Source organism: Squalius cephalus, assembly GCF_949319135.1.
Source record: "Squalius cephalus genome assembly, chromosome: 9".
In the NCBI taxonomy this organism is placed as follows: Eukaryota; Metazoa; Chordata; class Actinopteri; order Cypriniformes; family Leuciscidae; genus Squalius; species Squalius cephalus.
The window spans coordinates 29,279,714-29,292,167 of record NC_137130.1 but is presented as its reverse complement, the minus strand read 5'-3'; the positions used below and the strand labels follow the sequence as shown (position 1 = coordinate 29,292,167).

Here is a 12,454-nt window from a genome sequence, read left to right as displayed (position 1 = left end):
AAAGCAAATTCATCTAGATACAGTTATTGTTGACACATTTTTCAGGTTAAACAAATACACATTACTTATACTATCGAAAAAGAAAGAAAGTAAGTAAAAAAACCAACAACAACCAATACAATTCTATTTTGTACACAGCAAAATCCTAAATGTTAACACTCCTCGGTGTCTATAGGGGTCAACTCAGAGTGTTAAAAACTAACACTGAAGCAATGTTGCAGTTAATATGTTATTTAAGGGATTAATTAAGATAAGATTGACCATTAGTGATGATACCTGCTGTTAACAAGCAGAATCACTGAAGGAAAGAGAAAAAAGAACAGAACATTCTTATTAGTTTTTCTCTGGATGCTGTAACTGAGTAAAGCACATTCATTGTGGGGGAAAGAAAACAGATAAATTATGATCAGATGATGATTATTGTGTATTGATGATGACATAATCATCACATAAACACATCATGCACAAAAAAGTTTTGAATTAGGTCATAATTTAGACACACACAGACATCAGCAATCAGTATGCAGCAATGGTGACACATTTTTTAACTCTGGCTACAAAAAATCACAACAAAACAACAGCAAAAATAAGAGCAAATAAAAAATAGTAAGAACATTCAGCTGCATTATTTATTTATGTTTTGTACTATTCTGGCACCCAAGCATGCATTGTGTAATGAAACTTTTTGTTGATTATCACCATTGTTGAGACTCATATGCTGATTCTTGATGTAGGCGTGTCTGAACGACACAGTAGCTCAAATTGCTGTGGAACCACAGGACTGCTTTAATCAGTCATTTAAAATTAAAGGCACAGTATGTATGTTTTGGCGCTAGAGGTCATTTATTCAAAACAGTAACAAAGGCGTAGCTTGATGACGCCGTGAAAGAGCGTGGAATCAGGAGTTGACGTCTTCACCTCCACATCCGATGCAAAGCAAACTGATGGGACTCAGGCAAAAATCATGTTCATGAATGAGCTAATGCATTAAAGTTTTATAAAAGTTACTGTGGTATGAACCAGGGCTGGGCCGAGAGCCTGGGACAATTTACCTTGCTGTTTTTATTATGCTTATATGCTCCTTTTGTTTTGTTGTTTGTTGATTTTACATTTAAAGTTACATTTAACATTTGTGTTAGATATCAAAGAATGAGGAGGTGAAAGGCTACGGAAGCTCCTTTTGGTGATGAAAATAGGACATCAAAAGCCCATTATTCCAGATATGAATCTAGCACAAGCAAGCCTTGCATTCAGGACCAGGGGCCTTTTTTAATAAGGAGGTTCATCCAACTCTGAGTTAAAACTTGAACTCTGAGTTGATTTATCCTAAGATGGGAAACTCTGAGTTTTCGGTTTCAGAACAGCTGAATTGAGTTAGTTTAATCGACTTAGAGTAGGTTGACTCTGAGTTAAGCGCGTGCACCATACCTGTGAAAAGCCATGATCAATGGAGCTCAGATATTACGATTCACCAATGCAACAGAACCCGACAAAAAGAGGTCTGCATACTTCCGAGTCAATACACAAGTATAATTCTTAATCACTGTTATATTATCAGGTGAAAACTGACAGAAAGGTAAGTTATTGAACTAATACTCATTTTCATGGTATACCACAGGCAAAAAAAAAGAGAAAAAAAAAGAACGTGACAGCAACTAAAAATTACCATTAAAACCATAATTCAATCAGATACATCTTTAAGCATAAAAGGTTCATGGCTGTAGGCTACATGACTTTACAAACATTTAACATATTAAATAAATATAATTCAGTGTCTATTTCAATGTGCCGCAGCTGTTTCCATGTTGTATAATGCTCTTTTCACATAATTAAATGTTCTCTAATCCAACCTGTTACAATTTTTAATTAGGCTAATGAAATTAACATTTGAGTTCTCCTCCGCCAACAGCAAGAGGGCAGAGGACCTGCACCACCACTGATAGATGAAGAGGAGATACACAATAGTGGAAGAATAGAAAATCCGACAGGAAAAATAATTACTGTTGCTTTTGTATTTGAAGGAAATAAAGATGACCAAATAAATTGTGAATAATTAGTGTGTATTTAACAGTTGTGGTGTTGGTTAAGGCATTATCTCTACCCTTCCATCTGGCATTCTCCCATTCCATACAGTAATCTATTTAATTTTCGGCAGGAGCAATGATGGGAATATGAGTGTCATCAATACATCAAACCACACTGGAAATCCTAAAGGAAATTCTAATTATTACTTCCAGAGGTCACAACATGATGTTATCAAGTGAATGTCATTTATTGGATTATCCTCATTTAAACCGATTTCTCCACCACTGACAATCCTGTGAATCTCCTCTTCGATGCTCATACGGGTTTGTGTCGAGGAAACAACACAAAAACTCACAGAAAGAGTATGAGAACGAGGCACACTTTCCTTCCCGCTCTGATACAGTGGCCTTACTAATGTGCTCTGCATCTCCGATGTTATATAAAAATGTGCAATGAATGAATGTACTGCACTGCAAAAAAATGCTTTTCTTACTTAGCCTTTTTGCCTTGTTGTTTCCAGTCAAAATATAAAAAAATTCTTAAATCAAGATGCATTTACTATATAAGAAAAACTCTGGGTTTACCGAAGAAAACCTGCTCCTGACCAGGTTAGGATTCAGACTGGGTTTGCAGCCATTAGTTTTGTCGCCATTAGCTTTGAAAAGGGTAGGTTAAGGGTGGGTGTGTATTCACCTTGGTTTATTGACTTAGCTTAATTCGGTTTATTCACGCTGGGTTTAGAGTCATTAGAGTTGTTGCCCTTAAGTTTGAAACGGGTAGGTAAGGGTGGGTCATCCTAGTTTGTTAAATTGGCTGGTTATTTAGACTAGGTTTGAAGCCATTAGTTTTGTTGCCATTTGGTTTGACATGGGTAGGTTTAGGGTGGGTTCGTATTTACCTTAATTTAGGGTTAGGTTTAGGGTTATGTTTTGAACTATTAGGATTGCTGCCATTAGGTTTGAGACGGGTAGGTAATTGTTTTACTTCTTTGAGATCAACCCCTACACATTTATTCTACGAACCAGATGTTAGCCCTGCCTGGGCCACCCACTTCCACATACCTGTCTGGGCATTTGGTTCGCACCCTTCTCCCTTCTCCCCCCTCCCATCAGAAAGGGAGGAGGCCAGAGAGGGTAGATAGTGCAAAGAGTCTTTTTATTATTATTATAATTAGTTTTTTTGTTCACCCACAAAATGAGTTCTTTTGCAGAACACAAATGTAGAGAGTGAAAGAAAGTAATTTGTAAGCGATCAGAGAATTATCATTTTGGATGTTCTTAGCAAAAAACCTAAAGCAAGAATTTGAAGAGAACCTTGATCGACACAGTCCACAGTTTGTGGACCTTTTTAAAGCCAAAAAGGGACTTCCTGACTTCCTGGTCAGCCCCTGTTGAACTGTTTAGAGCAAATAAAGGTTAGTTATTATGAGATTAATTGAGGACTGTAATGCTTTGAGCTTTACTCAAATGTTTAGTTAGTTCATTGGTTTACTTTTGAAAAGTCACCCTTGCTCACAGAAGTCTGAGCATTTGTCTCAAAATCATGTTGGTTGGAATATAAGAAACCTGCTGTTGAAATTCTGAAATTGAGAAAGAAAGAAAGAAAGAAATTCTGCTTGATAACAGCAGGTGTTTGAATGTTTCGGGAACATTATACTAACCTTTAAATTCCGTTCTATTAACATAACATTAAACTGTAAATTTTTATGTTGTTAGTAAAAATTAAGTTGAAAGAATGTTTCAGGATCATACTAAGGCTGCATCTGTAAACTTAGGCAGCTTACTTCGCTGCCCTATCAGGCAATGACTTTGCAGGCAGTGTTTGCGCACGAAAGTTCCTCACAAAACTGATTTCGGACAGACTTCTGAGGCAGTGTTATGGTTTAATGATCTACTGATTTTAATTATTCTTATTTCTTTTATTATTTTAATTTCTTCTATGTAAAGCACTTTGAATTGCCATTGTGTATGAAATGTGCTATATAAATAAACTTGCCTTGCCTTGCCTTGCCTTACAGCAAAATAGAGAGAGCTCTGGTGAATACTAAGTGAATATTTAATGACTACAATAGTAACTTCTCGCTAGAAATGACATCATAAGTGAAAAACATTGATTAAAAATGTACATTTATACACACAAACTGACGACCAGCCATCTTTAATTTTCTAGCCCAACTGTCACAGAATGGAAAGGACAGGACTGTGGGATATCAAATGCAGCAAAGGATACATCTATGCTGCCTTCAAAAATCAATCAGATGAAGGTATCTCAGGAGACAGGAAGTGAAACTAGCATTGCATTTGAACGTGCCTTGACTTGATGTCTTCCGACCTTAAAATGTGTCCTTCGAAGGCAGCATTTATCAGTTTTCGGATGCAGCCAAACTGTCATGTCTTGTTTTGGTTCATGTTTCATGTCTTATGTCTTGTCATGTGATTCCCTTGCCCTCATGTGATCCTGCCATGTGTTCCCCATGTGAATGTGTCATGTTGTCATTGGTTTATTGTCTGATCATCAGTCCCTTATCTTGTCATTAGTCCTTGTATATTTAAGCCCTCATGTTTGCCTTGTTACTTTGTCAAGTATTGTTTCGTGTCACCACTCTTGGTAAGCGCCATGTTCATGTTCATGTTCATGTTCATGTTCATGTTCTTGTTTCATGTTCATGCCTTCAGTGGACCAAGATTACACCAACCTTAAAAAAAAAAAAAAAAAAAAAAAAAAAAATTGACATTTTAACATTTCCATTACCAAAACCGAACGTTTGGAAAATGTTCTCTGAACAAATAAAAATTGTAGGTTGGGTTGCTTCCAGCACTGTCAGCCTGTGTTTTCACTTCTGCAATCACTGATGACTCAGAGGAAGATCATTCAGGGATTGTTCCACTGATAAATTACAAACTTAATAGTACATTTTGTCATGAAATATCATTTATTTTAAGAGTAACATCCAAATGTTAATTTACAATATATATATATATATATATATATATATATATATACAATTATTATTATTATTATTATTTTTATATATAAACTGCTTAATTGTTTATTCCAGAGTAAGTGTTTGTGTGCCATGTCATTGTTCATCTTTTTATATTGAATATCTTTATTTCAAATTTATTTATTGGATTTTTCTGCATGGAACATCAAATCAACAGCACTGATTTTATGAAATTATCTTTCCCCTCTGTTAATACCCCAATAAGAACCTCCCTCAAATCGGTAAACTACAACTTCCAATAAGGAAAAGAAAAACTATTTTGAAAATCTTTGAATAAGGTTTTTGTGTTTTTGTTATTGAGGGAGTTGCCGACACAATGTTTCATCAGAATTGAAAAACTGGATGGAGCCTATAAGTGCAGATACCAAACTGGACTCAGATGTGGCATCAAAGACAATTCTTTATTTGAACATAGACAAAACCATACAAATAAAAAAAAAGGTAAAAAAAGTAACAACACTTAGGAAAAAGGGAAACTGAGTAAGGTCGTTATTTACAAATCTGCAATGTTTGTTTGAGCACTAAACTGAAGAGAAATGAACAGCTAAATACACATTCTAATAAGACAGGTAGATTGAATGGCATGGAAGGTTGTAGAGCTAGGGGGAAGCTCTCTTGTTACATCTGGTGAACAATTAGTCACAAAAATTAGTAACTGTCCCAAGTGTGAAACACAATAATAATTTATAAGAATAATTTAAATAATTTAAAGCAGACAATTTTATGATCTAGAACATTATTTAGCACTAACTGCAACCCTCAACAATGCAAGTAAATAACAGTAAACTAAATTTCACTCTAGGTGACAAAAAATGTATTTAATAGGGGTGTAACAATATTCAAACTGAACTGAAAAACGTCAATTCACCACCCGCAGTACTCTCATTGCGTACCGAACGCCCCCTAACCCTAACGCCCCCCTACTGCCCCGGCCCATTGTTGTCTCACACAAAATTATGTCAAAATGCCTGGCTGGTATCCTAGTAAATCTTGTTTTTTAGCAATCTGTTATCATGTCCAATACTGCTACATGTTCAAGAATTCTGTTCATTACTATATAGACACCAAGAACCCTTTAGCATCAGGTACCAACACGGAGTGTAAGCCCTCTGCTTTTCAGTAGTCTGACTAAAGGCAATGGGAATTTTATCGTCATGAAATATGCTGGAGTATCATTGTGTCATCATGCAATGATATACTGGGGTATAAATTTGAACAGCCACAATTATTTTAGTTACACTACAATAGATATTTTTCAACAATATGCAGTGAACTCTTGTACAAGTACTAAATCCTCAATTGTTTGCCTTTACACATTAGACGTTAAGCCTTAAGTATTTAAATGCATATGTTGTAGTCCATTTTTGCAATGTTAAATTAAATTATAATTTTTCTGTTTAATGAGCAACATCTGTTTAAAAAGTTCTCCTTTGCAGTTTATCCTCTTTAGAGAGTGGATTTGATTGCATTTTTAAATGTCTTGTACATATACTGGATTTCTTTAACGACATAATCTAAATAATTTTAAATGGAACAAAACAGCCCTTACAAATACTTTCTATGAAAGCCCTCTGCTCTCCCATACAAGAACACGTTCATAGTCTTTGAGTTTAAAGTTCTTTGTTCTTTAAATGATGTGTCTTCTGAGCATCTGCCTCTTTCTTCAGGTCTCACGGATGAATAATCTAATTTAATTTCCTCTTTGTTTTTCTCATAATGATTCTCATGGTGCCCTGGGCTTTATTAGCATGGACACTATCTATTTCTTCAATTAGAAACATCTTTACATTATGGGCATTAAACTTTTGCGTTTGCGTTCAGAATGCTCTATTGTTCAATTAGTTTTTCTAACTTAATCAAATTCAAGGTGCTTCTTGACCTTTGTCACTGCTACACTGAAAAAAAGTAATTTTCATCATCAAACTGTTGAGACATCCTTACAGTTCTATTCCTTCTGCCTGTTATCTTATCTGATAAGGTTTTCGGAAGTTTTCTAAAGGGGTATTTCTAACACACATCTTAAAGATTAAGAAGAAGTGTAGTATTTTAAACTATTGATTGCGTCCACTTTTGAATATAATCTCCACAATTTTGGGATCCTACCATTCCCTTTAAATGACTTCTTGTAGTACATTTCCAGATGTTTCTGGAATTTGCAGACAAACCACTTCCAGTACAGCCACCTAAAAGAGTGTGTTGTAAAGCTCCAATTGGCATAAACTTCTCCTGCATTTCTGTATTGTTTAAATGGAAACCACGTGTTTGATGATTTAAAAGACCTTTTACTTTTCACTACAGTAGAGCAAATATCTGTACAAAGATTTTGTGCTCCATCAAAATGCATTCCAATAATTCCAGTCACTCTGTGGAAAGGAACACTGTGATCTCCATCATGGTTTTCAATGGTGTTGGTGCAGGTGGCTTTACAGAACGGACACTGAGCCCAACAGCCCTGACTGAAGTGATCAATCAGAATCTCATCTGGTCTGAACTTGAGGTCCAGTTTTTCAACAAATGTTTTAGCATTGAATATACCGCTGACGTCTGACAACACATAAGGAAGTTCCTTTCTTATCACATCTTCTAGGAGGCTGAAATCATCAACACCATCGAGTATCACTCCACTGAGGTCTTTTTCAGAGAAGATCAGCACACCTGAAAACTCCTGTGTGAAACTCTTCAACCACAAATCAACATCTCCACTGTTCATTTTAACTTGTTTAGTAGATTCTTGTGCTGCTCCATTGATAAACTGCAGCATGAGTTCAATGTTCTCCTTCACCTTGGGTAAAACACTGACAGTGAACTTATCAATGATGTACCAATTGACTTCATCTGTGATGAAATTAATTAAGTGTTGTTTGGGATAATTAATGTAGTCCATGTATGCAGAAAAATTCTCATTTTCTGCCAGAAACTTCAGGATGTGTTTTTCCAGATTTGATCTGTTTCCATTCAGTGATTCACAGTTTGTTCTCATTTCATCTGCCAGATATTTGGCAGTCTTCTTGTAGACACTCTGCTCAATGGGCTCTTTAAGTCCCTGACAGATGATCTCACCAAAAATGGCAGCTGATGTTGCTCCATGCAGGTGTTTCTGGAAAATACTATAGTACTCTTCTTTCTTCTTCTCCAAATAGAGAACAGGATCATTGTCTTCCCTGAACATTCTGTGTTGTTGAATGAATGTCTTGTTTGCTCTCTTAAATATTGAGTAAACTAAATCGATGAAGAATTCATTCTTGAACACATATTGCACTCGTCCCTCCTGATGTTGTCTTTCTCTTTCCTTGATATAATCTATGAGTTGTTGAATGCAACTGATATTGTAACCCATTTTTGCGATGTTTAATGATCCTCTTGTCTATTTGCTGAGCAACATCTGTGACTAATGCTCTTATTTGGGCTTCATCCTCTTGAGATAAAATGTAACCAAAATTCTCTTTAACTGCTTTGTCATTTTTTATATGTCCTATAAATCCACTGGATTTCTTTAACTGTACATAGTCTGAATACTTAGGTACAGAAAAAACATCCCTGCTCTCACTGCTCTCCCCTACAGGAGCACTTTCATAGATGTCACTGAGGAGAGTTTTCACATCTCTCAGTATGTCAATGTCTCTGATTGGAGGATTGACTCTGATGATCGTCGTCACACACCGTTTCCAAAATATATCAAACTCTTTCTTCAGTGTTTCTTCATCATTTGCTTTGTCTTTGAGTTTTAAGGCAAGTCCTTTGCTCTTTTCATAGAGAGTGTTTTTATGATGGGTCCTCTGAGCATCAATCACCTTCTTCAGGTCTCGTTGCTGAAGAATCCCATTTAATTTCCTTTTTGTATCTCTAATAATGGTCTCTTGAAGCTCTTGGATTTTTATCTCAAAAGAACTTTTCCACTGTATTAGTATATTTACATCTGCATCTTTCTCAAAGAATTCTGAGATTGATTTTGTCACTTCATCACTTGTCTCTTTCAGTTCTCTTTGAAGATCAGTTTCTTCAAGCTCATGAATGGTTTCATTTTCTATTGTGTTGTGTAGTTTGTTCTCAGTTTCCATCATGGCACTGCGAAGACTCCAGGACCACTTGCTGTATTGGGTCTCCAGTTTCTTACTGCAATCTCCAGAGAATTTTGAAAGCTGAAAACAAATCGTTCGTTATAGTAAAGCTTCCCAGAGATCTTTAATACAACCTTTTAAGTCTGCCAGCCTTATTCCATGTGATTTTGAGGCATGAGACATAATTGTTTTCTTTAGTTCTTGAATATTCTCACAGTACTTTGGGTTTGGTGGTGCCATAGGTGGGCTGCCCTCCCAGAGCTGAGCAAAATACTTCACATCATTCTGTACATCATCTGCAATGACATCACTGAAACATTCTGCATCATAGACTTCCTCTTTAGCAGCGAGTTTTGTCATCTCATCCAGTTTCTCCTGCAGTCGTCTCCTTACCTCCATGTTTTTCTCTCCAGCTGTGATGTCTGAAACGTTCTGATGCACAAACACACAGCTGGGATTCAGTCTGACCTTTTTCATCCTCAGGAAGGCCTGAACAACAATCTGAAGAATGTCTTGCATCTCAGATGGGTTTTCTCCAAAGATGTTGATCAATGTCAGATTTGCAAGACCAACAACAAATGTGGCCAATTCATTGTCATGATGTCTAGTTGACCTTCCAGTCAGTTCTAGAGCACATAGACCCTCAGTATCAACAACCAGAATATAGTCAAACTTCATCTGTGTTATCATCTCGTCTGACACTTTGACCAGCTGCATGAAAGCTCCTCTGGTGCACCTGCCAGCACTGACGGCAAACTGAAGTCCAAACATGGTATTCAGCATAGTGGATTTCCCAGAGCTCTGAATCCCTAAAACTGACAGCACAAAGACTCTCTGGTCTCCCAGTATGTTGATAAGTTCATCTAGAACAGCAGAGATCCAGATCACAGGAACCTGAGCAGCATCTCCATCCATCAGCTCCAGTGGAAGTCCAGAGATCATCATCTCTGCTGCAAGACTCGGGAGTGAAGAGAAATGAAACTCCAGATCTTTCTTGTTCTTCTTCACAGATGAACAGGATTCATAGATCTGACCGATCTCCCTGATGATGTGCTCCAAACCAAAGGCTGCAGCTTGAAGATCCTCAGTTATTCTCTCAAGTTCAGTTTGTTCAACTGTCAGTTGTTCATGATGATTCTCTTTCATTTTTACGACTGCTGACCATTTTTCATTATACTTATGATGTAGAGCATAAAGGTCAGCTGAGACATATTCATCCATGAGAATTCCAAGCCATTTAATAAAATATATATTATTTGCAGCATCTGAGTTCATTTCTTTAATAAAGAACTGCATAAACTGACTGATGTCTGATTCATGCTGCTGTTGACGGATTTTCTTCATTTCTGTTTGTTTTTTACTTATTTCTATTTCTAGTTCATCTCCTTGAGGTCGATGTAGTTCTTTGTTCTTCTGACTCCACTGATGCCACAGTTCCCCCTGATGAGGCAGAAATGATTCTTTGATTTCTCTCAGATCTTTCTTCTCCAGTAAACTCATCATCTGCTGTGCTGCTTCTCTTCCTCTCCTGCAGTCATCATCGTCTTCCTCATCTACTCTGATGTCTGAGTGTTTGGACACATCTTCAAGTCTGAAAGTGGAAGTTGATTCTGAAAGACAGTCAGTTATAGCTCTTCTGAGTTCTTCAGATACCTCTGACTGATTTCTGTTTTTCAAACCGATTTTGAATTTCCCTTTCCGTGTCTCAGTGCATGCTGAATCATTCTCTGCTAAAATTAAAATTAGTGGCTTTGAGTCCTTGTACAGGTTCTGGATCTTTGCTGAACTTCTGTCATTCTGGTCCAGTTGTGATAGAAGAACAACATTGACTGAGGCCATTTCAGTGAGGATCTGCAGCTGTTTCTCATGGTCTCCTGCATCACCATGTAGATTACAGAATGCAACACATTTAGTGAATTTATCATCATATGTTCCAGAGGGGCAGAACCAGGCGATCTCCACCACTCCATCCATCAGGACTCTGGTTCTGCTGCTGCCTGGGCAGTTCCTGTGGAAGAACGTGCTGTGTTTCTCATTGATCAGGCTGTTCATCAGCTGAGACTTGGATGAAGACACATAGCCTAACCTGAAAAAAGCCACCATTGGAGTTTGTGCCTTGTAGATCGGGTGGATTCGACTGATGGTTTCATTGTAGATGCTTCTTATCCTCCAGCTCTTGTTGATTTGTCTGAATGTCCAGAGAGGAAACTCAATCTGTTGTGTGAATGGATCAGGAACAAGCAGAGGCAGAGCGTACTGACACTGGGACAATTTAGTCACCATCAGCTGCTTCAGGAAACCATCAGCACAATGAAACACAGCCATCTGAACATCCATCGGGTGAACAGGGTCAGGTTTACTTGTTTCTCTATTAGACATTAATTCAAAAAACATTTTATCACTTAAGGCATAATCTCCTTCAGGTATAAATGAATAATTGCTGCCTTGTTGAGTGTGACCTTCATCATTTGTCTCCTCAACATTAATGTGTCTTGCTCGGTAGTCCATCATCAAAAGCTTTTGAATGAAAGTCTGAATCAGGTTCTCTTCAGCACAAGACCCGTGGGACAGTAATGAATGTGCAGTTAACTGAAGAACACATGCAGGTGTCAGTTTATAGTGATGCTTGTCAAGATGAAATCTGTGAAAGAGTGTTTTTGCCCTTGTAATATTTTCTATATGCTCATCTGTTCCCTCACATTCTGTTGTATGCTCTCCAACAGGTCTCTGTAAAATAAAAGGTGTAATGTTATTCATGTGCTAAACATGTTGCAGAGAATTAATTGAAAAGTACACTGCAAATTTTATTTTTTATTTTACAGTAGTTTTGCCATTTATTATTTTTGAAATACAGAAAATATTTATAAAATCATTATAAAATTACAAAAATACACTTTGGTGAATTTACATGTCTAAAGTAAAATAACATAAAAAAAACTGTAACTGTGTACAAAAAATAATAATTTTACATTATAAACCCTACATTATAATCTCCATGTTAAACCCTTTAACCAATATTCCCTACATTAGTTTACTATGGTCCACTTGACGAGTGAATGAAAATGTGAGCTATTTCAGACACTAAGTGTCATTGATGATGAATACCTGCTGTTAACAAGAAGTAATGAAGGAAAGAGAACAACTACGACTTCCAACCACAGCCTGTGAAATCAACTGAAGATAAAAGACAACGCACAAGGCTGCGTTTACACTTGGCATTAACATGCGACCTGTATCCGGATGTTGTCCACATACACATTGAAAAGACAAGTGTAAACGCGCTTCTGCACTTAAAGGGCACCTATTATGCAAAATTCACTTTTACATGGTGTTTGAACATAAATGTGTGTTGGCAGTGTGTGAGCAA

At 36.9% G+C, this 12,454-nt stretch overlaps 1 pseudogene across 1 annotated transcript in view; it reads right to left on the bottom strand.

The window, feature by feature from the left end:
- Window positions 1–5,411: 5,411 nt before the first annotated feature.
- Window positions 5,412–12,454, bottom strand: part of LOC307164513 (interferon-induced very large GTPase 1-like) — a 30,721-nt pseudogene continuing 23,678 nt past the window's right edge. Inside the window, exon 7 of the transcript XR_013824081.1 lies at window positions 5,412–11,814. The product of XR_013824081.1 is annotated as an interferon-induced very large GTPase 1-like (transcript). The remainder of the gene's footprint in view (window positions 11,815–12,454) is intronic.